Here is a 26628-nt window from a genome sequence, read left to right as displayed (position 1 = left end):
CGAAATCCAAATCAAAACCTTAATGAGATACCACGTCACACTAGTCATAATGGCTAAAACTAAGAAGTCAGGAAATGAAAGATGTTGGTGAGGATGTGGAGAAAGGGGAACCCTCCTACACTGTTGGTGTGAATGCAAGCTGGTGCAGCCACTCTGGAAAACAGTATGGAGGTTCCTCAAAAAGTTGAAAATAGAGCTACCATATGACCCAGGCATTGCACTACCAGGTATTTACCTCAAAGATACAAATGTAGGGATCTGAAGGGGTACATGCACCCCGATGTTTATAGCAGCAATGTTCACAATAGCCAAACTATGGAAAGAACCAAGATGTCCACTGACAGATGAATGGATAAAGAAGATGTGGTATACATACACACACACACACACACACACACACACACACACACACACACAGGAATATTATGCAGCCATCAAAAGGAATGAAATCTTCCCATTTGCAATGACGTGGTTGGAACTGGAGGGTATTATGCTGAGTGAAGTAAGTCAATCAGAGAAAGACATGTATCATATGACCTTACTGATATGAGGAATTCTTAATCTCAGAAAACAAACTGAGGGTTACTGGAGTGGTAGGGGGTGGGAGATATGGGGTGGCTGGGTGATAGACATTGGGGAGGGTATGTGCTGTGTTGAGCACTGTGAATTGTGTAAGACTGTTGAATTACAGACCTGTACCTCTGAACAAATAATACATTATATGTTAAAAAAAAAAAAGAAGAAGATAGCAGGAAGGGAAAAATGAAGGGGGGAAATCAGAGGGGGAGATGAACTATGAGAGACTATGGACTCTGAGAAACAAACTGAGGGTTCAGGGGGGTGGATGGATTGGCCTGGTGATGGGTATTAATGTGGGCACGTACTGAATGGAGCACTGGGTGTTATACGCAAACAATGAATCATGGAACACTACATCAAAAACTAATGATGTATGATCATTAACATAACAATAAAAAATATATATATAGGTAAAAAAAATAATAAAAGGAATACAATTGATTAGTAATTAGTGACCATTTCAGACTGATTTCTATCTGTCCAATAAGCATATGGAATTTGTTCTACAGCATTAATTATCAGAAAAATGCAAATTAAAAAGAAAATGAGATGCCATTTTATAGAGACAAAGTGGCTCAAATTTAAAAAGACCAGAATAAATGCTTTTACCTCCTCAGACTACTGCATCTTCCACCAAAGTCTTCCAAAGCATAGAGTAGACCTGTGGTCTCTACTTCCTCATGAGTCCATTCATCTTCAACTTCTTGCTTTCTGATTCCAGCCCCAGAACTCTACTAAAATTCCTCTTCTATTGGGCATGAATAATGTTTGTATAAAATGTAAATCTTCTACAACTATCTTTTGCATCTGAAGCCATTAACCACTTGGCCTTTCTTTAAATCATTCTATATACCTACATGACACCATGGCCTACTGGAGTCTCTCTCTGGACACAGTTATTTTGACCAGAGTCATCACATGATAAAAACTGGGCCAGTCGGGCCTCTCTTGGGAATCAGGAGTTGAACATGGAGTTTGTCAGATCTTTTCAGTCATTTCAACAAGGAAGTGACATAAAGTTGTGACCTGAGCAGTCAACTTTTGACTTTGTTAAAAATGAGCAGTGAAGACTTGTTTTCAGAAAAACAAAAGAATCCAGTAATGAGAGAACATATGGCCACAGAAGGAGGAAATGTCTTTGTTTCTGACTGTTCTCTTAAGCCTAGGTCTGGGGCCATTATGAGTTTTGTCTAAGGTATGATGAGATATCAGTTTCAATAAGTGTTCTCCTTTACAAAGAAACCTTAACAAGGTCCCTCACTGGCTTTTCTTTCTCTTTTCAGATTTTTATTCCTTTTTCTTCTAACTACCAAATTAATATATCTGCTTCTAGCTTCTTCTCTTTGCATTAATTCCTAGTTATGTGTTGGTCAGTTGGTCTGAATGACCATTAACAACTCAAATTCAATATTTTTCAAATCATCTTTATTCATAAACTATATTATCTATATTTCTCATACAGTACTAATTAACAAAATAAACATTCTCCTAGTTATACAGACTGGAACTTCAGGGCCTTTAATTCCTCTCTTTTATTGTCCCAAACTTCTAGCCAGTTCTAAATCTTATGGTCCTTAACTTCATAATTTCTGTCATTCCCCATACCTCCTTTCCACATTCCAGAGCCAGCATCCTGGTCAGGCCCTTGTCAGTGTTCACTTTAGGTCAATATCTTCTTTTACAAAACAAAAATTCACAAAAATGTAAGCATTTTTTGTAGGTCCTAATATATTCCAGTCATTATACTATACACATTAAAAAACATAAATTCACTTAATCCTCACCAGAGACTTTTACACTTGGCTATTGATAGGACTTCCTAGCTGTTCTCACCTCACCAATTATGCATAACGCTAGATGCATCCTTGTTCTGTAGCAAAAGTGAGAATTTTAAATTTTAATAAATGTTGTACAACATGGCAACAGACCAAAACTTAGATGCTTTCATAATTAGTATCTTGTTCCTTTCCCCTTTGGAGTATTAGATGCAGTGCAATTCTCTTCACACAATGGAACTTCATTTGATTCTAACTCTTGGGTGAAAGTCAATTACTTATGCTTCAAAGCATGCAAGCAAAATGGGTGTGGCACTTGTAAGTAAAATTAAAATTAGTTTCTCACTAAACAGACCTGTAATTTCCTTTTCCTGTATCACAAGGTGCTTTTAAGAAAAGCCATAAAGAAATTATTTCAAAATTCCTAAGAGCAAGACATGTTTTAGCTTTTTCAGCAAAGATAGAGCATGTCCCATATAATAATAGATAATACATGCCACCAATAAAGAACTCAAAATATCAAGGCAGTTCTTTAAAAATGTCTTATACTTTTTTAGTATGGATTACTAAATTATACAAGTAAAGTCTCTTCAGGTTAAAACTAAAACATGCTTAGCATCAGCCAGGTCTTACCTCAAACAGCATCTGGGAATAAATAATCACAATGAAAGCAGTTGGTAACTTGATCTTTGGCAAGTCTAGATGCTGGTGTAGATTGAAATAAGAAAATAGAAAGAAATTAAAAAGGCAATACAAAAATACATCTGATAACAACAGGAGTTAAAATATACAATGTCTATCTATCCAAATTCAGATTTTCCAAAGACCCCTCTCACAAAGGAAGGTAAGCCCTTCCACCCTCCCAGAAAACCACCTTAAGATTCAGGCTCTGATTGGACCTGCACTTGTCTGTTCCCCCTCACTCAGTCCATATCCTTCATTTAGGCTTTGATGACAACTAGAAAGCAAAGACCTAGAAGAATGCTGTTAAATTAGAGAGACTCTCTTTGATAACCAGGAACCACAACGTGCTATTTTTTTTAAAACATTTTAGAAATATAAATGAAAAAAATAACTTAAAAAATAATCAGTGAGAAAACCTTTCAAGTAAACTTCTATGCCTTCAGCAAAAGAAAGACATTAAAAAAAAAAAAAGGTATCCAGAGAACATACACTCTCTGTATACCTTTGAAATTAAAATCAATGTAATCTCAATCATAATATTTGTACTCCAGCCTCCCATCTGACTCTACTTTCAGAACTAATGAAAAGATAAGTGTGGCAGAATTGTGGTGTACCACAGAGATACCCCCTTCAGGACTGAATCACTCATTCTTTCAACTGCCAAGAGTATTGTGTTCATTGCCAAAGGCATGTGATTAAGTCACTCTCTAAAAATGGCCCATGGCCAAGGGGTTTATTGCCTCTCTTCTAGGGTAACCCATAGCCAATGACTAATTGATGTGAGTGTTCAAATACCTAGCCCCTATGCTGTACTGCAGGGGCCATGCCAGTATCAGAGCTTCCTGTAAGATTAGCTAAAGCCTCTATCACAAAGATATTGCAGTTCAGCTTCTCCCTCTACCAAATCTGAAAGATTATATATGTATGTATATATATATACACATATCTTTCATAGTTTATTTCCCAGGGTCATTCCCATAGTTATTCCCAGGGAATGAAAATTGGTACCAAGGAAGCACTGAGGAAGTGATTCTAAACTGACATATTTTATCTGGATTTTTCTTTGGTGGACTGGCAATGAGAACTAATTTCTAATGCTATATGGAAAACTGATAGCCTGTGGTGTACTGAAGCAATGCAATTGTTAAAATATTTACCAGTGGTAGACTGAGGTGTGATACCAGTAGAAGGAAATGAATTCATGTGTGCAATATCTCAAAGTATTTGAAAGGCTGAGAAGAGGAGGCAATTACCACTATGGAATAGAATAGCAGATGTTGGGGCCTCCGGATGCAGTGAAGAAAGATAATCAAAGGCTAAACGTGATTAATCACCAATTTGAGGCTAAGTGTAAATACAACGAATGTTCATGTCACCAGATAAATAAATTCTTACCTCTTGCAGCAGATGCAGAAAAAGCTGAGCACCAGGCCCAGGAATAAATTGTAAGAGTGGCAGAGCTCCAGAGAAGCTTTAATTGTCAACTTAGGCAGGTTGGGTATTCCAAGGTCAGGGCCTAAATTGGAAAAAAAAAAAATGGGACTGTGAGTCATGAGATGGGGACATCTGGATTAATTCACTTAAACTCTTGAATCTTCATATTCCCCTGAACTCTCTGAGACTGCAAAGGTGGCCCACTCCCTATTAGCAGCTAGTGTTCTATCCTTGTTTGAAGACAATGCAGAGGTCTCTAACCTGCAGGAAAATCTGTGCATTCTTCATAAAGACCTACCACAAACACTTTCATGAGCTTTCAGATCAATAATTAGGGTAAAGTCATGACATAATCCAGCTGAGTAAATGTGGGGTCTGTTAAGAGAGGAAAGAGACTCCATGTTGAAGAAACTGTAGGACCTCACCAACATATATGCACTTATATGTACTCAGAGGAATTGAGAGAGTACTTATTAACTGGAATCTGTCAGTACTGGATCAATGCAGAGGTATAGGAAGTTAAATAGGAAAGAATGTATTGCTATGGAAGCATTCTCCTATGATACTGAATTTATCACCTGGCAGGGACCACAGAAGACAGTATAACACAGAACTATAGTGGTTCTTGTAAACTTGGAAAAAATTATAGTCTGCACTAAGTAGAAAAAATATGGCAAATAGTAGAGGGAGGGATCATAAGTCTCAGAGAAGTGGATGTTCTAGAGTGGCTATACTACATAAAGTAAAAAAACTCATCAGCCAAAAATGTTCCATGGGAGGACACATCATTTTTTTTATATGTTAATCACCATACATTACATCATTAGTTTTTGATGTAGTCTTCCATGATTCATTGTTTGTGCATAACACCCAGTGCTCCATGCAGAACATGCCCTCTTTAATACCCATCACCAGGCTAACCCATCTCCCCACCTACCTCCCCTCTAGAACCCTCAGTTTGTTTTTCAGAGTCCATCGTCTCTCATGGCTCAGGACACATCATTTAACAGTAAGTTTCTCAGTGGCATCACTGAACATCTCAGTGGTAGCTACCCTCTATAGGCTAGGAATGTTACAGAACTAGGCTTTTAAAACAATAGCAATGATAGGCTCACAGAACAAATGAAGTTAGGTAGTAGCATTTAACTATCAGAAAACATAGTAGGTACAATCATCATAATAAGCTGCAATGTTGGAATGGCAGCCATGAGGCAACTCAGAGCTAAAGAAATGGTTAGAATGCAGTTCCTAGAAGTAAAAATAGATGCACACTCCCCCACAGATAATGTTTAATTTAGAAAAGCCAAAGAAACCATGGCTAGATGATCAAGAGATTGAGGACAGCCTTGCCAATAAAAAGATAAAACTTCTACCCACTTTCTGGACCTGAGCCAATACTCAAATCCAGAACCTATTGACTGAAGGAGAGGCCAGGTCTCAGTGAGGTTTGGACCTCAGTACACCATAACAAATGAATATGGTAATAATTCCCACAGACCTTCACCAAGGTACCTACTTGTATAATCATATTCTAGGGAAGAGATTATCCAAATATTCTGAGAACTGTGAGACATAAGTCTGAGTTGACACTGATACTAAGTGACCTGAACACCATTATAACCTTCTTTTAGAGTAGGGGCATATAAGAACAGATATTAAATGTAGTCTTAGCTCAGCTATGACTCTCAATGATCCACTGAGTCTGTGGACTCACCCACCAATAGTTTTTTCAGTCTTTAAGTGTATAATTGGAATGAATATATGTGGTAGTTGGCAGAACCTCCACATTGATTCCTTGGCCTGTGGGATAAGAGATATAATGGAGAAGGCCAAGAAAGTAAATAAAAAACATTATCACATTCTAGGGAATGAAGAGATCAGTATTACACATAAAGATTTAAGTGATGCAGGGTCATGGTCTCCATCAGATTCATATTAATTCATCTCCTTTAGTTTACCAGATTTGCCTCTACAAAAGCCAAATAGATCCTAGAAGATGAAAGTGAACTACCATAAACTCAACAAAGTAGTCACCCCAATTGCAGTTGGCTCACAGATGTGATATCTTTGTTAGAGCAGATTAACATAGCCTCAGATACAAGGTATATGGTCATTGAACTGGCAAATTTACACTTTTCTATACTATCAGGAAAATAGTTCAGAAGCGGATCACATTCAAGTGGGGCAGACAAGAATATACAATCTTGCCCAGAAACTACGTTAATTCTCCCACTGGGACCTAGACCATCTGAGTATTCAGAAGAACAATTTGACCACTACATTGATATCCTGTTAATTGGATCCAGTGAGTAAAAGTTGGCAAGAAGGTGAACAAGAAGAACTTAATAAGACATATGAGCTCTAGAGTAAAATTAATCCTATGATGATTCAGAATTCCACAACAGTGTAGTTTTTCAGAGTAAGTGGTCTAGAGCATACCCAGATATCCTCTCCAAAATAAAAAATAAGTCATTGTCTCAAAATGTAGTAGCTTCTGTGGGTTCTGGAAGTAACATAAACCATACTTGGGAATATTCCTATAGCCCATATACTGGTAATATCAAAGGTTGACATGGTTCACACACTATGGACAGAGACATCTGTGGTAAAAAAAAAAAAAAAGAAGAAGAAAATAAGTCACTTCGTGGAATTATAGTCAGACTCAATAGGAGAATCACAATATTGACTCCCTGATTCTGGAGAAAGTTCATGCCATCTGCAGTGGAGACCTATGCACTATTCAAAAAAATATTTCCCAATCTGCAACTGGGCCCAAATACATGCAGAGTACTTGAATATGTGGCATCAACTGACCATGCTGCTAGAACTATTTATCATGAGCTTAGTTCTGTTTGACTCACCAAATCCTAAGATTGGATGGACCCAATAGCAATTCACTATAAAATGGAAATGGTATACCTGGCATTATCAGGCATGAACAGTGTCACAGGGCACAAGTAAGCTGCACAAATATGCAGTATAGATCTTTGTCATCCACTACTATTGCACCAATGCCTCTTCCTCAGAATACGTGTGTGTGTGGCGGGGTGTGTGTGTGTATGCATGTGCACATGTGTACATGCACATGCACACATACACACATATCCTTATTGGAAGATATCCCATAAGGACAACTAAGGGAAGAAGAAAACAATCTGAGCTTAGTGTGTGGATGAGTTGTCTCAGCATGTGGGGGTCTCAATATGTAGGAAGTCCATGAAAATGGACTACTGCTACATAGTCCCACTTAATATGGCACTGAGTGACAGCTGTGAAGGAAAATCCTCCCAATGGGCAGAATTTGAGGTAGGTTACCTGATCATCCACTTTGTGTGGAAAGAGAAGTGGCCAATGGTAAGAATATATGTGGACTCAAGAGCAATGGTGAATATCACTTGGATAATTTCTCAGGAGCCTGCAAAAAGAAAAATTGGAATATTAAAGTCAAAAAGAGCCAGGAAAGAAGCATGCAGATAGATTTAAGGAAAAGGACACAAAATGTGAAAACTGTTGTTTTGCACATTGATGCCCACCAGAGAGCATCTGCCATGAAAGAAGCAATAAATAACCAAGTAAATACAGAGAAGTAATCTACCTAATAAAGAATTCAAAGCACTGGTAATAAAAAATGCTTGCCAAACTGGGGAGCAGAATGGATGCACACAGTAAAAACTTCAACAAAGACATACAAAATACAAGAAAGTACCAAACAGAATTCACAGAGCTGAAGAATAATGACTGTACTTAAAAACACACTAGAAGGGTTCTGGAGTAGATTAGATGAAAGAGAAGAAAAGATAAGTCAGCTTAAAGATGGTGCAGTGGAACTCAAATAATCAGAGCAGAAAAAAGAAAAAAAAGAATGAAAAAAAATGAAGATAGTTTAAGAAACTTATAAAACATCAAATAGACTAACATTCTCATTATATGGCTCCCAGAGGAAGAGGGAGAGCAAAAAGGGTAGAAATCTTATTTGAAGAAATATTGGTTGAAAACTTCCCTAACCTGGGGAAGAAAATAGACACCCAGATCTAGAAAGCCCAGAGAGTTGCAAATGAAAGAAAACAGAGGCACACAACATGACACATTATAATTAATATGTCAAAAGTTAAAGACAGGGAGAGATTATTAAAAGCAGCAAGAGGGAAAAAAAAATCTTGTTATATATGAAGAAAGTCCCAAAAGACCATCAGCAGAATTTTCAGCAGAAATTTTGCAGGCTAGAAGAGAGAAGCACAATATATTTGAAGGGCTGAAAGGGAAAGAAGGAAAAAAAAAAAAAAGCCCTGACAACTATGAATACTCTATTCAGCAAGATTATCATTCCGAATTAAAAGGGAAATAAAGTGTTCCAGACAAACAAAAGCTAAAGGAATTCATCACATTAAACTGGCCTTAATAGAAGTGTTAAAGGGACTTCTTTAAGCTAAAGAAATGGCACTAATTAATGACAAGAAAACATACAAAAGTAAAAATCTCACTGGTAAAGATAAATTTATGGTAAAGGTAGTGAATTAATCATTCATAAAGCTAGGATGAAGGTTAAAAGATAAAAGTAATAAAATTAACTAAATCTACAGTGATTAGTTAGGGGATACATTAAAAAAAGATTGAATGTGACATCAACATAAGTCATGGGAAGGGGATTAAAAATGAAGAGCTTTGGAATGAGTTCAAACTCAAGTTGCAGTCAACTTAAAATCACCTATTATACATACAGGATGTTATATTTGAGCTTCAAGGTAACCACAAGGCAAAAACCTATAGTAGATTCACAACAGAAAATGAGAAAGGAATCTAACATAACACTAAAGAAAATCATCAAACTTCAAGAGAAGATGAAAGGAACAGAGAGAAACTACAAAAACAGCCAGAAAACAATTATACAATGACAGTAAGTACAAACCTATCAATTATTACTTTAAATGTAAATGGACTAAATTCTCCAATCAAAAGACATAGAATGGCTGAATGGATTTTTTTTAAAAAGCTCATTTATATGCTCCCTACAGAGACTCACTTCAGATATAAGGACAAACACAGACTGAAAGTGAAGAGATAGAAAAAGATATTCCATGCTAATAGAAATGAAAAGAAATTTGGTGTAGCTATACTTGTATTAGACAAAATAGTATTTAAAACAAAGATTGTAGTAAGAGACACAGATGGGCATTAGGCATTAGAGAATTATAAAAAAGTCAAACCAACAAGAAGATGCAACATTTGTAAATATATACAGCATAAAAATACCTAACATAAAACACCCAACATAGGGGTGCCTGGGTGACTCAGTCGTTAAGTGCCTGCCTTCAGCTCAGGTCATGTTCCCAGGGTCCCCTGATCATCGGGCTCCCTGCTCAGCAGGAAGCCTGCTTCTCTCACTCCCTCTGCCTGCCACTTCCCCTGCTTGTGCTCTCTCTTTCTCTCTCTATCAAATAAATAAAAATAAAAATCTTTAAAAAAAAAAAACCCAACATAAAAACACCTAAATAAATAAAGCAAATATCAACAGACCTAAAGAGAGACAATGATAGCAATACAGTAACAGTAGGGGACATTAACACCACATTTACATCAATGGATAGATAATGCAGACAAAAAGCAATAAAGAAATATTGGCCTTAAACAACACATTAGATGAGATAGACATAATAGATATGTACAGAAGATTTCCTCCAAAAGCAGCAGAATACATACATGTTCTTCTCAAGTGCCCATGGAATATTCTCTAGGATAGATCACATATTAAGAAACAAAACAAGTTTCAATAAATTTAATAAGACTGAAATCATATCAAGCATCTTTCCTGGCCATAAAGGTATAAAGTTTGAAATCAGTTACAGGAAGAAAACTGAAAATAGCAAAAATATGTGGATGTTAAACAGCATGCTATTTAACAACCCATTGAGTCAATAAAGAATTCAAAGGAAAAAAATTTTAAAAATACCTAGAGACAAATTAAAATGGAAATAAAACATACCAAAATCTATGGAATGCAACAAAAAAAATGGTCTAAGAGGTAAGGTCATAACAGTACAGGCCTACCCCCCCCCAAAAAAAAGAAGAAGAAAAATCTCAAATAAACAATCTAACTTTACACCTAAGGGAACTAGAAAAATAAGAACAAAAAAAAGCCCATAGTAGAAGGAAATAATGAAGATCAGAGTAGAAATAAATAAAATAAAACACAATAGAAAAGATCAATAAAACTAAGAAATGGTTCTTTGAAAAGATAAGCAAAATTGACAAACCTTTAGCTAGTCTCACCAAGAAAAAAAAAAGAAAGGGCTCAAAAAAATAAAATCAGAAATGAAAGAGAAGTTACAAGTGATACCACAGAAATGCACAGGATCATTTAAGAGACGATCAACAATTATATGCCAAAAAATTGGACAATCTAGAAGAAATACATAAATTCTTACAATCATATTATATTCTAAGACAATCAGGAAGAAATAAAAAGTTTGAATAGACTGATACTAGTAAGGAGACTGAATGGCTTTACTGGTGAATTCTACCAAACACTTTAATATCTATCCTTCTCAAAATTCCAAAAAATTGGAGGGAACATGTTCAAACTCATTTTACAAGGCCAGCATTACTCTAATATCAAAAGCAGACAAAGACGCCACACACTCACAAAAAATTACAGGACAACATCCCTGATGAACATAGATGCAAAAATCTCAACAAAATATTAGCAAACTGAATTCAACAATACATTAAAAGCATCACATACTCTGACCAAGTGAGATTTATTCTAGGGATGCAAGGATGATTCAACATCTGCAAATCAATCAACATGATATACCATATTAATAAAATGATGGATAAAAATTATATAATTATCTCAGTAGATGTATAAAAAGCATTTGACAAAATTCCACATCCATTCATGGTAACAATTCTCAACAAAGTGTAGACGGAATATACCTCAACATAATAACAATGCTAACAGGAACAAGACAAGGATGCCCACTTTCCCCACTTTCATTCAACATAGAATTGGAAGTCCTTGCCAGAGCAATTAGGCGAGGGAAAAAAAGCATCCAAATTGAAAACAAAGAAATAAAATTGTCACTTTGTGAATGACATTATTTTACATAAAGAAAACTCTAAGGATGCCACACACACACACACATACACACACATAAAACTTAGAATAAGTAAATTCAGTAAAGTGGCAGGGTACAAAAATCAATATACAAAAATCATTTGTGTATCTATACACTAGCAACAAACTATTAGAAAGAGAAATTAAGAAAACAATCTCATTTATAATTGCATCAAAAAGGATAAACTACCTAGGAATAAACAACCAAAGAGGTGAAAGACATGTACCCTGAAAACTGAAAGTCACTGATGGAAGAAATTGAAGAAGACACAAATAAATAGAAAGATACTCCATGTTCATGGCTTGGAATAATTAATGTAACTAAAATGCCTATATTACCTAAGAAATATACAGATTTAATGCAATCCCTATCAAAATTCCAATGGCATTTTTCATAGAGCTATCCTAAAATTTGTATAGAACCACAAAAGACCAAAATAGTCAAAGAAATCTTGACAAAAATACAGACCTGCAGGCATCATGATCTCTGATTTAAACTATATTACAAAGCAAGAGTAATCAAGACAATATAAAATCAGACACATAGATCAATAAAACAGATCAGAGAGCCCAGAAATAAACCCACACATATATGATCAACTAGTTTACAACAAAAAAGGCAAAAATATACAGTGGGAAAAGGATGGTCTCTTCAATAAATGGTGCTGGGAAAACTGGACAGCCACATATAAAAGATTGAAACTAGGGGCACCTGGGTGGCTCAGTTGATTAAGCAATTGCCTTTGGCTCAGGTCATGATCCCAGCGTCCTGGGATGGAGTCCTGCATCAGGCTCCCTGCTCAGGGGGAGCCTGCTTCTCCCTCTCCAACTCCCCCTGCTTGTGCACTTGCTCAGTCTCTCTCTCTCTCTGTCAAATAAATAAATAAAATATTTTTTTAAAAAGATTGAAACTATACCACTATTTTATACCATACACAAAAATTAATTCAAAATGATTAAAGACTTGAATGTAAGGCCTGAAGCCATAAAACACCCTAGAAGAAAACCTGGGTGGTAACTTACTTGACATTGGTCTTGGTGATGAATATTTGGATTTGACAACAAAAGTAAAGGCAACAAAAGCAAAAACAAACAAGTGCGAATACATCAAATTAAAACGCTCCTGCACAGCAAAGGAAACAATCAAGAAAATGAAAAGACAACCTACTGAATGGGAGAATATATTTGCCAAACATATCTGATAAAAGAATAATATCCAAACTATATAAAAAACTCATAAAACTCTATAGCAAAAATACCAATTTAATTACCTCACACTTGTTAGAATGGCTATCATCAAAAAGACAACAAAAAACAAATGCTGGTGAGGATGTGGAAAAAAGAGGACCCTAGCACACTGTTGGTAGGAATGTAAATTGGTGTAGCCACTGTGGAAAACAGTATGGAGGATACTCAAAAAATTAACAGTAGAACTACCAAATGGTCCAACATACTCACTTCTGAGTACTTATCCAAAAATAAAAAATAAAAGAAAGAAACACTAATTAAAAAAATATGTACCCCTATCTTTATCACATTATTTATAATAGCCAAGATGTGGAAATAAGCTAAGTGTCCATCAATGGATGAATGGTGGCTAAAGATGTGTGTAAGCACACAATGTAATATGACTCAACCATAAGAAAAAAATGAAATCTTGCCATTTGCAATGACACAGATGGACCTTGGGGGGATTATTCTAAGTGAAAATAGGTCAGACAAAGACAAATACTATATGATTTCACTTTTATGTGGAATCTAAAAACCAAAACAAATGAACGAACAAAACCAAACTCATAGATACAAAAAAAGACAAATTGGTGGTTCCCAGAAGGGAGTGGGGTTGGGAGGATGAGCACAGCAGGTGAAAGGAGGGAAGTTCCAACTTCCAGTTATAAATCAAAGGTTTCCTAGCATCTAATGATGCTCTCAGCTAGTTGCTCTGAGACTTGTAGTTGAAGGGCACAGAAATGCTTAACCCTTATAAAACAAAGTTTGTGAAGTAAATAAATTTTGTTCCCAACAACCTGGCCTGTTCTCTGTTCATCTTTTGTGTTCCACCTAAGGATTCCTTTCTCTGCCTCAGGTGTCCAATTACTCAGGTCTTACCTTACCTACCACAACTTTCAGGAAAGAACCTGATGGCTGTAGATGTTAATAACTAGTGCAGCCTAACTTATTTACTCTTCTGGGATATTCGGAAGAATGTTAAAGCATCAGTATTCTGAGGGGGAGAAAAATAGAGTTATTTTTGTTATTTCCAAACGTGAGAACTTCTTGGCCCTGAAATCTTACCACATAAACAAAAACTTCTTTCCACGGGCGCCTGGGTGGCTCAGTTGGTTAAGCGACTGCCTTCGGCTCAGGTCACGATCCTAGAGTCCCAGGATCGAGTCCCGCATCGGGCTCCCTGCTCAGCGGGGAGTCTGCTTCTCCCTCTGACCTTCTTCCCTCTCATGCTCTCTCTCTACCATTCTCTCTCTCTCTCAATAAATAAATAAAAATCTTTAAAAAAAAAAAAAAACTTCTTTCCTACTTCTAACACACCTAGCTTATTTTTCTTTAAACTATTTTTTTCATTCTCTATAGGTTCAAACTTTACTAGCAGTAAAAATTAAATCCACTTACACAATAAATGAAACTGCAAAGAAAATGTATAATGTTTCGAAGGGAGTATGAGGTAGGAAGAATGTTCACATCTACTGCTACTCAAACTTTTTAAAAAATAAAAGATTTAAAAAATTTATCATATAACACTTAGGTATGATTCTACTATGTCCTTTATACACAGATATGAATAAGCCTATTGAAGCTAGAATTGTGTCACCAGTTTTTTGGCCAGCAGAGAGCAAGACAGTCCCCTACACTCCTGTTCCGCATTCAATCTTCCTAATCATTTGCTGCATTCTCTTGAAAGTGTTGTAATCGTTTATTCTTTATTTATGGTCTCTCTTTCATAGATGACCTTGTGGCTACGTGGGATAATTATCTGCATATTTGAAATAATTTAAAGAGTTCCAAATAAGTAAGGGAATGAGACACAATACGTGTGTTTTAATAGGGAGAAGAGTCTACACACACACACACACACACACACACACACACACACACACTCCAGGATGGGAAATTCTGTTAAAGCGAGGAAACAGATACTCATAGTTTTCATGGTTTATTTACCTTTTGGGCAAGCTGGCCTATTCTCCCTTTACGAGCTCTCCCCCATGGAAGTAACCCTTACCTCATTATCCTGCTTAGGGATAGTAGACAGGATCACTGAAAGAAATGGGAATATAATCAGACTTTTCAGCCCAATTCTTCCTCTGATTTCCATATAATGACAGTGCCACAACTGAGATGCAGGCCTATTGCAGTGTTACATGTCAGCACCTAGGAGAGGGCTTTTTAACTGTGAAAGACAGAATGATCATGTTGTCCATTGTTTTTTTAAAAAAAATTCAATTATGAATCAGTATAAGCAAGTTTACATTCAAAAAAATAGGTAACTCAATGGAGTGATACTTGCTTTACAAAAGTATTTAGCAAGTTTTCCAGAAAATAAAAAGCCAGTTCTCTAAGGAATTTAACATTGGTATTAGCTTGCTGATATTTCGGAAACACAGATGGTGTATAAATTAAGAAATACCTGAACACATAATCAGAAGGAATTTTCCCTCTGGTTTGTATTTGGCTGTGTTTGTAATAGCAAAGGAAAAAAAAAAAAAAACAACAAAACAAAACAGGTTCTACATGGCATAGTAAGCAAAACACAAGATCCTATATTAGCCAAAGAAGAAACCTATAGATTTAATGGCATAAGGAATTACGGTTTTAATTTAAGGCCTTTGTCTTGCCTTGGTGTCTTTAGGAATTGTTTGGACTAATGTTTCATTTCTTTGTCTTTTCTATTTTTATCTCTGAATCTTCTACAAGGCTGTTATTTCAGGCAGAAACCAAGAGAGATGGCTTAATATTTTTTTTAACAATTAAGCAGTACTTACTAATCAGAATTTGTTGACAGTTTTCCAAGATTGTAATTGAGTTTATATAACCTTGCCTTATTTGATAAATGCAAATTGAGCCATAGTGTTCAGCTGAGAAATATCTGATCACAATTTGGAGGGATGTATTTATTTAACATCCAGAATATTGAACCATATGCTGACATTAGAGAAACAGCTCAATTTACTCTGTAATGTTCTCATTTACACCAAGCTTGTTATGTTTCTATGTTTTCTCTCCCCAGTAAGGCTGTAAGCCCCACCTTTGAGAGCTTGTTTGGAGGTTCTAGCAGGGGAGCGCAGCTACTCCTATACCCTTGACCGAAGAACGGTCCTCTCCTCTATCGGGGAAGGTCGTCCTCTTCAAACGAGTGTGCAGCTTCGGGAGGGACGCACATGAAGCGGTGAGGGGGGAAGGGGACACCCGCCTAGCCCTCCAGATCAGCAGAATCAACCCTGGCGATCAATGGGGTGACAGATGTCGCAGCCAGATTGCCCTCACATCCTAAGCCCCATCTTTGAAAGACAGTTCTGTGTAACCCTGGTTCCTCCACAGTGATCTACACAGACTAGGTTACTAGTGAAGATAAAATGAAAGTTATATTCAGGAGGAATCTATCTAGCTATACATTTGAATTTGAATTTAAAAACTTTAAAAAATACTGACAGTATGGATGTATCAATATTTTATTCATTTGCTGAACAATATTTATTGAGCACCAGGTAGGTGTGACTTATACTAGGTTTGGGGGATACAATGGTGAGCAAACAGCAATAGTTTCTGCCCTCTGTAAGATCAATAGAAACAGAGAAAGTTATTTAAACAAGCAATTTCAATAAATAATAGTATTTTCCTTCCAATTATTTCCATCAAAAAAATGACTCCTTGATGCATACCCTGTAAAATTCAGACCTACCAACAGCCCTCCGCCTCACTATATATTCTCTGCTCTCCCAAGACATGTCTTTACCTCGCTGCTTAAAGAGAATGTACTTTCATTTCCTCTTCCCCAGACCATCACTGTTGCAATGTGGAATATTATAATTCCTTCCTTCCATTTATAGTTCATATTTAGCCCACATTCACATTCACTACTTTGGCAACCCCCCCTTAATCCTCTTATATAATAATTTGTGTTCATGTTTCCTTCTCCCAATAGATACAAGAGCTTTTGATGGCAGGTGTCCTTTTGTATTCTTTCCCTCATTCTTCCTATAGAGCCTAGCGAAGTCCCCAAAGGCTTCTTAAATGTCAACAAAAACAGCTTCCTGCTCTCCACTCACAACTTTATTTCCTTTTGCCCCACAAGGATTCCCTCTGCCTGGAATACTCTCTGACCAATAATCATAGGCTCTACCATTCCGTCTTCTTTAAAATATCAATAAAAACTCTTTTAAGCATTATATTTTATTAATAATGCCAAACATAGGAATTTGTTGTATTGTATCCATCAGAATCATTTTAATTCACCAGGTTTTTTTTTTTTTTTTTTCTCTTCAACTAATATATGTAAGCATTCCACCAGTTTGGCAGTGAGAACAATGGCACATCTCTTGCTCTCACAGACCTCACAATCTAGGGAAGAATAGAAAAGAAGACGGGTGCAGGCGCTACCTGTTAACACCAGACGAGACAGTGAGGGAGACAGGCATCAGGAAAGCCAAACCTTTTGGCCTCTGCACAGGCAACCAAACATTAAAGCCACACAGACACATCTTGTCTAAAATTGAACTTGCTTCACTTCTGCTGCAAAAGCTGCTTACAGCTCTGTAATTAACCCAGAAGGAGTCCCCTAGACTCCAAATGTTTTATAGCTTGTCTAATTAGGACAAAGGCAGCAGCTCAAGAAGCAGGATATACACTTCCCAGTCAGAATGGTACAGGAGATGTTCCTCAGGCAGCCTAAGGCATACAGCAAGAACAGAAAATATAAACACAGTCATTTTGGCACGCTGGGATTTCTGAAACATGAATTTTGCAGACATGTTTCGAATCCAAGATTGATTTTCTCCTATTGTTTGTGACACTTTGGCCCCACCTTATGTAGCCATTTGCTGAGGCCTCAGGACCTTCAGATGAATTTCAGTAGTGATCTAAATAAAATATAATTAATACAAACCTGCTAATATTCAGAAATATTAAAAATGTACTGCTTTCATGCATAGAGCTGATATTCAAGTTTCCCTCCAGTAGAGTTCTGGCTTTGAATTGCTTTTCTGGGTAGAGAGATGGATTTTGCATAACATTAATTCCTTTTTCATTCCTCTTTAGATCAAGTGTTTTCCTCTTACAATATGATATGTTAGGAGCCAGTCTGTGATCTTGGTACAGAATATTTCCCTTATCACTAATAATCAATCCATATAAGAGTTAACTTACTTTCCAAAGGTTATTTCTACTATGTCTCAAAACAAATTAGAATTCTAATTACCCAGCCACCTCTCATCATTAACATTGTGTTATTTAAATATGAAATGCCTACTTATCCTAAATATCTACTTGCCAAATAATTAGAAAATATTAAATAAAGACCGATTATGCTAAGCATAACTTAATATTTTATAACATGAAAAGTGCTAAGGGGAAGCCTTGGAATCTTCCAGGCCGTCATAATGAAAATATATCATTGTACAGTATTGCAGACATAAGATGACATCTTAATCTTTAAGTAGTATCATCACCTACAAATATCTATTACATTTATTCTTGTTCCAAAGTTACTGTCACAAATTAGTTAATTGTTCACTGATGTTTTAATTCTTCATAAATAAGAATTCATAGTATCTCTCCATAAGATTTCAAATTGCTTGGTTTTTTCATTCATTAATATTTACAGACATATAGTAACAAATTTATGTGCATAAAAATATGAACAGGCTTTACTTTTTGGTCCATTTCCAACTAGTATTAAGTAGTACAGTAAGTTGTCTTCTACGAGTTTCTGGTAACCAAACTAAGAGACTGAGTTCACAATAAAAATGGAGACAACATGTGGATTAACTGAGAAATAGTTGAAAAAACAAGACATCCAGAAACTGTAACTACTATGATATGTATCTTCTTGGTGCTCCTATAATTTTTTTTTATAAAACCCTACCTAGAGTTTTATAATTCTAATTTAACATTTGAAATTTGTTTCACATCTTGTGAACTTTATCAAATTTTCCGCATTCTAAGAAATATCTTCATTCTCGGGGAAGGAAGCTCTATATTCCAAACATAACAATCAGCAAATAGTATCTTTTAGTATCTTTCATATCTTTCGAACAATCAGCAAATAGTATCTGAAGTGCAGGCAACTAAGAGAAATTCATCAAGGCTTATAGTGTCAAGTACATTAAGAGAAAATTAACAAGGAACACTGGAACTCACAAAGAACACTTACAAAGTTAGGCTCAAGTTTTCTTTCAATTGGTTCTAGAGTTCACCATACTTTGCCTCTAATAGGCAGCCTCTTTCCTTACCATCATTACTGAGAAATTTAAAGATTTCAAGTTCAATCAAGGAATGAAGGCAGATTTTTGCTCAGACTCCTCATTCACTGTTTTCTGGGAAATTTTCCTCCAAAATGAAATACTGCAAATGAAAGCACCTGTCTATAATTAACCATATTGCCTCCTATGTCAGAATTAACAGATGCTCTAAGAATTCCTTTTGAAAACTGAAAAAACACCTTTGGAAATTCCCTGGATTTCATTCCATAATCGTGGCTATTGCTGAATCCTTTGGAAACTAGAACCACAAAGCAGGAACCAGGATGATAAAACCAATAAAGTGGACACAAGTTGGATGTGCTGCAGTTGTAAGTAGGGAAGTCACAGACCACATTCTAGATTATCAGGGAAGATTTAGATCAAAGGGAGGGAGGATATGGGACCCAGAGCTCATGAGGGAACTATTGTTACTAGAAACACCAAAGAACGGGAAGACATACACCAGACCAAATTGACATGGATCTATAATGTGACATGGTTCTGACCTAAGTAAAGTCAGGCAGGCATCTCCCCTGTTATTAACTATTCATCTTTCACCTCTCTTGAAGCTACACTTCTTCCTTTTAGTGGTTCTGTTCATGAGCTACATGGGCACTAGATCCTGACAATTGTTGTAGTGCTATTGAAGGCCTCCTGAAGAATGAGAATAAATCAGGGGTCCCTGGGCATACTGTAATCTCTCTGCTTGTTCCCAGAAGCATTCTGCAGTGGCAGACCCTTCACAAAATCCCTATCAGCTGTAATACTGAAAGTCATTAAGATTTGCTGCTTCATAATTCTATGAAAAATACACATAAGAATATTGGAATTTCAGGGCCTTTGATTTCATCAAAAATAGGGTGTTCAAAGCTATTCCAATTTGTTCTAAATGTAGTTGCTAAGGTAATTGCTGTCTTAGGTCACAGTAGAGGCTTATGTTTTTCCTTCTGACATTTTTTTTTGTTATTTCTTACTTTGTATACTAGTCTCTCTCCTTCCCTTACTAGTCTCTCCTCTAATAACTAAAAATATTAGAGAGTTCACATTAAATATAAAAATAAACAGATTTACTGAGCACTTGCCTTCTATACATAAAGTAGTGATGAATATGAACATAACTATAATTAATGATAGCTAGTATTCTTTAGGCACTTTATATTATTTTATTTAATTCTCACAAAAACTCTTTGAAGCAATGCTCTTCATGGTACCATTATTTTCTGATTGAGAAGTTAAGACACAGAAATTTTGAGTAACTTGCCAAAGTTTACTCAGATCATGTACTTAATTGGTTTATAGTATTGCTAAAACATTTTTTAACATTATGTGGAATAATAAATGTCTAAACTGTAGGTCGAGACCAAAAGAGAAATCTCATAGGAAAGTATATGATGCCTTAACAAATGAATTCTGCAAATAATTCAGTACTATAGAATTGTGTAAAATTTCAGTATTTGGAAACTGAGTAATCTGTTTAATCAGGTCAGAGACTGGGTAAGGAACTGAAAGAAAGTAAATCTGGAAAGGCAGTCTGGAATCTGGTTGTAAAAGAGTTGTTTTTTTCTTTTTCACCCTAAGTAGTTTAAGATCTTATATACAATGTGGTGTCCTTTAAAGTTCTTGAAGAGAGAGTGACATGTGCCATGATCAAGGCATTTTTTTGGACGATGAATGTGGCAGTAGTATGCAGAACAGATGCTTGGAGGAGAGGCTCATAAAGATAGAACAATTGGAAGATCGAAGCAGTATTTTACTCATAAAGAGATAAGAACTTGAACTAAGGTGGCACACAATAGGAGGAAGAAAGAAGGCATGGCTGGAAATGATGTATCAAAGAGAAAACAAGATTTGGTAATTGAATATGGGTCATGAGGAAGAACAAGGCAGTACAAATAAATGACAAGATTTGAGCCTAGGAGACAGGAAATCAGGAAAAGAAGCAGTTTTGGGGAAACTAGAAGAAGGTTTGAATCTCCTCACTTTGGTGAGACACAGAATGCAAATCCCCTTAATGAGGTATTATAGGCCACTAAAGAAATTCAGTTCATCAGAACAAAGAATAGACAGAGGATTAAAAGAATGCCCCTACTCAAAGCTAAATAGAGGAAAACAGCAACTGAGGTATGCATTTATTGTAATTTTTGGTATTTATTTATCAAGCTTTATTTATGTCTTATTTACTATAAAAAAAAAAAAGATGTTCTTCACCTACTGTCCAGTAACATTGTGATGATTTATTGGGTAATTTAGCATGATCTTCTAATCCTATCAATCACTTTCCAAGAAGTAACTAGAAGTTGCAGCAAATATTTTATGACTCACAACTAACTATAGGGCTGTATACAAAATATGCAGTTTCATGGAAATGATTAAGCCAATACTTATCATTGCCTCGTTATGTGAAGGAAAACAAGCTGACAAATTTTGTAAGAGTCCTAAAAGGATTAACACCGCTTCTTCAGTTTCTCAGGCAGGAACTGAGATTTATAAACCTCTAGCCTCAGAAGAACAAACCAGAATCAACTAATTCCGTGGCTACCTTTCAAACAGAGGCAACTCCATGGAGTCTGCATTATGCAGATTTTATAGAATTTCTGAGTCTGCGAACTGAGTCTTCATGAGCATAAAAGTCTTTTACAGATGAGAAAACCAATGCTTAGAAAACGACAGCCCCAGTTTACCCAGTCAGTTGGAAAATGAACCAGGATTCGACTTAACTATAGTATTTTCTACTAGAAAGCCAAAAGCATGGGATTCTGGTTGCAATGCATGCATTAATTCTTTATTTTTATCTGATTGGCAATTTTTACTAAATGATTCTAATGAAGCAATTGTTTAGGTTTTTTTTTAAATCTGTTTCAGCTATGTGCCACTTAACAAAGACATGATTTAAAACATGGACGTTCTTTCTCCAGTGTTTCTAGAATCAGACCAACAGCGTCCCTGCTCAGAAACACACCTCAGTGATTTTGCCCAAGTCATCAGTTCTTCCATCTCTATCTGAAAGCTACTCTTTTGCTTTTTTTTTCCCTTAGCTTTAACGTGCCTAGAAAAGCTACTTCCGGAGTACCTTATTTCAACTTATGAAACACATGAAGCAACATATTTTCATTCAAAATACTTTTTTTTTGTCTATCAAGAAGACATATTGCACTTAGATTCTCAAAAGCCAGAATGCTCAGAAAAAGAGTATATTTTACCTTGAACATGAGACTTGGACCGAGGGAGACTGGCTGTTGAGAATAGAGACAGGCTGAAGGGGAAGTTGTAAAAGTCTAAGGGAGACAAGAAAATATTTTAGAGGAAAACATATCTTCTCTGATCACTTTTAAAACTACTTTGAGGGCACCTGGGTGGCTCAGTCGGCTCAGGTCATGATCTTGGAGTCCCAGGATCGAGTCCCGCATCGGGCTCCCTGCTCAGCGAGGGGCCTGCTTCTCCCTCTAACCCTCCCCCCCTCATGTACTCTCTCTCTCATTCTCACTCTCTCAAAATAAATAAATAAATCTTTAAAAAAAAAACTACTTTGAAAACCTTGAATATTACTCATAATTTTGAGTTTATAGCTTGATAACCAGTATTTATTCTGAAAAATACTTTAACTCAGTATAGAGGAAAAATAATATAAAATATTTCCCCCATCAAGATTATAATATTTTCTATACGCTAAGGCTAAACTATAGAATGAGGATATGCAAGAGATAGGAAACATTTATGCCTCTTGGATCGCAACCATTTTCACAAGAGAAGGAGAAATGATTCAGTGAGTTTTCATTTCTACTTCTCTTCTGGAGGACTTTTAATCTAGAGGTTAGAAGACCATCTGTCCTGACTATGCCTTCAAATACTACAAGTGGAACAAACACTACTGAGCATCTGTTATCTCTCCAGATATCATAGAACTGAGTCCTCCATCTTCTGCATGCTCAAAAGCTATAAACTGAGAGGGCTATTAATAAATACTCCCCTTTTTTAAGCTGGAAGGAAACTGGAGCTTAGCCACATAAGCACAGAACACTTAAGATCCAGAAAGGATTTGTAATGGTAAAAATTACAACAAATGATGCAAATTTAATTTCTTGACTTGGCAATTATTGCTTGAGTGGTATTATCTTAAAGGTATTTTCAAATAAGTTGATATTACATACAAACCATAAGTCAGTTAGAAAGTGGCTTTTTATCTGTAAGAGTGTGTTAGAAACAAACGTGGTTTGTATTTAAAATTCCAAAAATTTCCAGGTGAAAAGCAGGCATATTTTTCTCAGGTGGGAACATAATCTCCATGTTTCAAAAAATCTGGGGGAAGTCCTTCTATAGTAAAGACTATGGGTGGGATGGAAAGAATGAAGAACAGAAGCTGATGGTATTAAAAGTGGAAGAAAATGTACAGGTGGCATAATGGCTCAGAAAACTTATGGTAGGGACTTCACATTGCATTAGCTGAATAGGTCAATAGAACTGAAAGTGCATGGAGCATTGGGAAAAAGATATTATCATACCATATTTACTGATATTCAAAATCATAGATTTGCCCTATATCAGCAAAGACACGAATGACATTCCATTCTAAAGTGACTCTTACACACACACACACACACACACACACACACACACACACACACACACACACTTTGAATAATTTGTCTTTGAAAGGGGAATCACCACAGTTGTCATCTGTTTACAATGATCCGTGGGCTCTTAAATAAGTAGGTCTGGGTACCACATACTTCACTGCTTCATATTTAAAGACTAGCAACCACAGAAAGGTGTTAGATGGCCAAGGAAGGGAAACGGTTTACCTTGTTAACAATAAGCACATGGTAAGTGAATTCTCTAGGCTTATCTAACATGTTTACCTCACATTTTATGTAGCACGTGGTGATGACAATTTCTGGAAGAACTTTCCAAAAATCTCTATAATGGAAGCCTGACAACAATCATACTAGGAAATAAGCCCATACCTGCTTATTCACCTTCAAATCCAAGTTCACAATTCTACTGAAGTTATACTCTTCACAGAATTCCATTGTGGTCTGAACAGGCAACTTTGATTATAAGAGTTTCAAATAGTCTTTTAAACTATCTCAGCTCAGTTTATTCATTAGTTTGAAAAGTGACCATTTAATGGATTCAGTAAAATAACTGTAGCATCATTGCTACAGTGTTTCATCTATGATATTGTAACACTTTTCATATAAGATGTCAACATAGAAGAAATGCACAATTTTTTCCACACCCTACTAATGAATGTAAACTCAACTTTTTGCCCACCTTCCAAATCACTTCTTACCCAGGAATTGCTTATAGCTACTTACCATATTTTGATATTGTTGTTATTATAGTAATGTGTGGAATTTTGAAATACCTGATTTACCCACTTTCCTTTTTTTTTTTTTTTGTATGGCCCAATTTAGTTCTCTGGATTGCTAACATTTGGCAAAAATGAGGTTTTGGTTTTAAAAGAGCAGGATAGTGATTTACTTAACAGTATGCATAAGTTACAATTTAAATTTCATTTACTTCTACTCCATTTGGACTTTTAAATCATAAGAAAATAGTACCAACAATAATTTAAAGTCAGGTTCTAGAGCTTTAGCATTAACTCTTTGTATTAACACTTAAAAATCTATATTTTGATATATACAGAAATGTAGCAAACTTTCTCATTCTCTTATTTCTCCCCTCCAGTAAAGCTCATTGAATTTAAATACATGTATGTTTTATTTATTGCCAGTTGTACCCACTTTTATGAAAATAATGTATTGAAGTGTAAAAGACAGTAAGATTTTTAAAAGCATATTTACTATTAATTCAAAAATGAGATAAACTTATAGTCTTAGCTTTCTAAAGAAATGCAGAGTATTTCCAAAAGCTCATTTTTATGTGTGTTATCCACCCACCTCCTTCCTTTTTCTCTTTAAAGCCTAATAAGGAAAATTGACTTTAAGCTTTGTCATTTCAGCCTAAGGTACTAAAGGCAGCCAACATTACTATTGTTGCCATATCTGTCTTTCTCTTTATTATACAAGTATATCGATGATGTAATTGCAGAAGTTAGGGTTTACTCGAGCTGTTGGAGCAAAAGGATTTCTTTAGACTGCCTCCTTCAGCACCATAGAACAATTGTAAAACAGAACCAAGTACACAATTTAAGCAATTCATCTTCTAAACGCGAATCTGCAGGATCTTCATCTTGAAGGACTGATCAAGAGCTGGAAATGCAGAACCACTAGTAAAGCTCAATTTGCTCCAGACTGATGCTGAGCTGGAAAAACACTTGAGTGACACAGTGCTAGTCTATGGCATTTTGGCTTTTAACCCCTTCTTAGAAGCCCTCAACTTTTCTGTTTGGCTCTAATTTTGCCCCCAAAGCCCAAGGGATTAGGAAATATCCCAGGCTTTTACCCCAGCCTTGGTTGTCCATGAGCCAATATCCCCCTGAAAGTTGAGTGGAAACTAAGCAATCATTCATCATTCTGCATCTAAAATAAAGCAGTGATTGAGAAGTCCCTCATCCTACATAGAGCCACCCATGTTAGAGACACCGAAGAGGTGAACATTTACAAAGGCATCTACTACACCAGGAGAACCCCCATGGTTGTGATTCAAAGTGCAAACAAAAAGAAACAAGAAAATGCAGACACAAAATCACATGCAGATGAGGCAGCGCATACAGGGAAAAGAGAACATACCTGAGGGATTCTCCTTTAAAAAAAAAAAAAAAAAGGTACACACCAGCTGGGCTGTTTCTCCCCTCCTTTTGGACTGTGTGTGTTTTCCTTTCAGGAATACCACTTGGAATCCTGTTTCCAGTCTCCTTTCCTTTATTCAGCCACAAATAGTTATAGCAGGAGAGGAGGCTGCATCCCAGCGATCCGACTCAAGTGCAATCAGGCATGCCTTTGGTCTACAACGGTGTCTGTTCTTGTCAATTCTATCGTGCTCCCCAGGCAGCAGCCTCCAAAGCAATTTTACAACTTAGCTGCTGGCGTGAGACTGCCTTTCACTCTCCTCATTGCCAAATTCCTTCGGCAGCTCATTTCTCATCCCTGTCTCTAAGAAAGCAAAATCGGTTGTCTCCTGTGCGTTGACGAGCGCCAAGGTTCCTCAATTGAGGGCGAGGAGCGTCGCGGCTGAGTGCGTGCAGGGAACTTCACACAGCGCGGGCCACCGCGGCGGCTGCTTTGGGGAATGCAGCACAGACACTGCGATCCCCCAGCCTCCTCTGCCCAGAGCGCCTCGGCTCCCTCTGCTGCCACCCTGGCTGCTGCACAGCGCAGCTCTTCCAGGCTGAGCCACACAGCCCCTGCTCACGGGAGATGCACCGGCTGCCAGGTGTGGCCGGCGTCACCACCGCACTGACAACTAACTGTGGGACGCAGCTTCATCGCTGGGGAAAACGCCTGGATGCCCGAACCCCTCAGCCTAATTTTTTTTTTTCTTTATCTCGGAGTAATGACCAGGGAGGCAATTGTACGGCCAGTGTCACTAGCCGTGTGTGCAACCTCTTTGATAACATAGATAATTTAATAATTACTGGTTTGAATGTAGCTGGCTGTGCGTGGAATCA

The 26628-nt window shown here is 36.6% G+C and overlaps 1 protein-coding gene across 3 annotated transcripts in view; it reads right to left on the bottom strand.

Moving 5' to 3' along the window:
- UNC13C (unc-13 homolog C) overlaps positions 1-26374 on the bottom strand; it is a 651156-nt gene extending 624782 nt beyond the window's left edge. For 2 of the 3 annotated variants that reach the window (XM_073877030.1, XM_073877032.1), the window contains exons 1-5: positions 25794-26374; positions 22259-22333; positions 7788-7887; positions 4434-4554; positions 2988-3059 (exon numbers count right to left, since the gene is read on the bottom strand). The gene's annotated coding sequence lies outside the window, so the exon portion shown is untranslated. The remainder of the gene's footprint in view (positions 1-2987; positions 3060-4433; positions 4555-7787; positions 7888-22258; positions 22334-25793) is intronic. The other variant, XM_073877031.1, reaches the window with a different exon arrangement.
- Positions 26375-26628: the final 254 nt, after the last annotated feature.

Source organism: Callorhinus ursinus, unplaced genomic scaffold (assembly GCF_003265705.2).
Source record: "Callorhinus ursinus isolate GAN/ISIS: 27379988/994484 unplaced genomic scaffold, GSC_fseal_2.0 scaffold25, whole genome shotgun sequence".
Lineage (NCBI taxonomy): Eukaryota > Metazoa > Chordata > Mammalia > Carnivora > Otariidae > Callorhinus > Callorhinus ursinus.
Note: the sequence above shows the minus strand (reverse complement) of the source record. Positions and strands in the feature narration are given on the sequence as shown.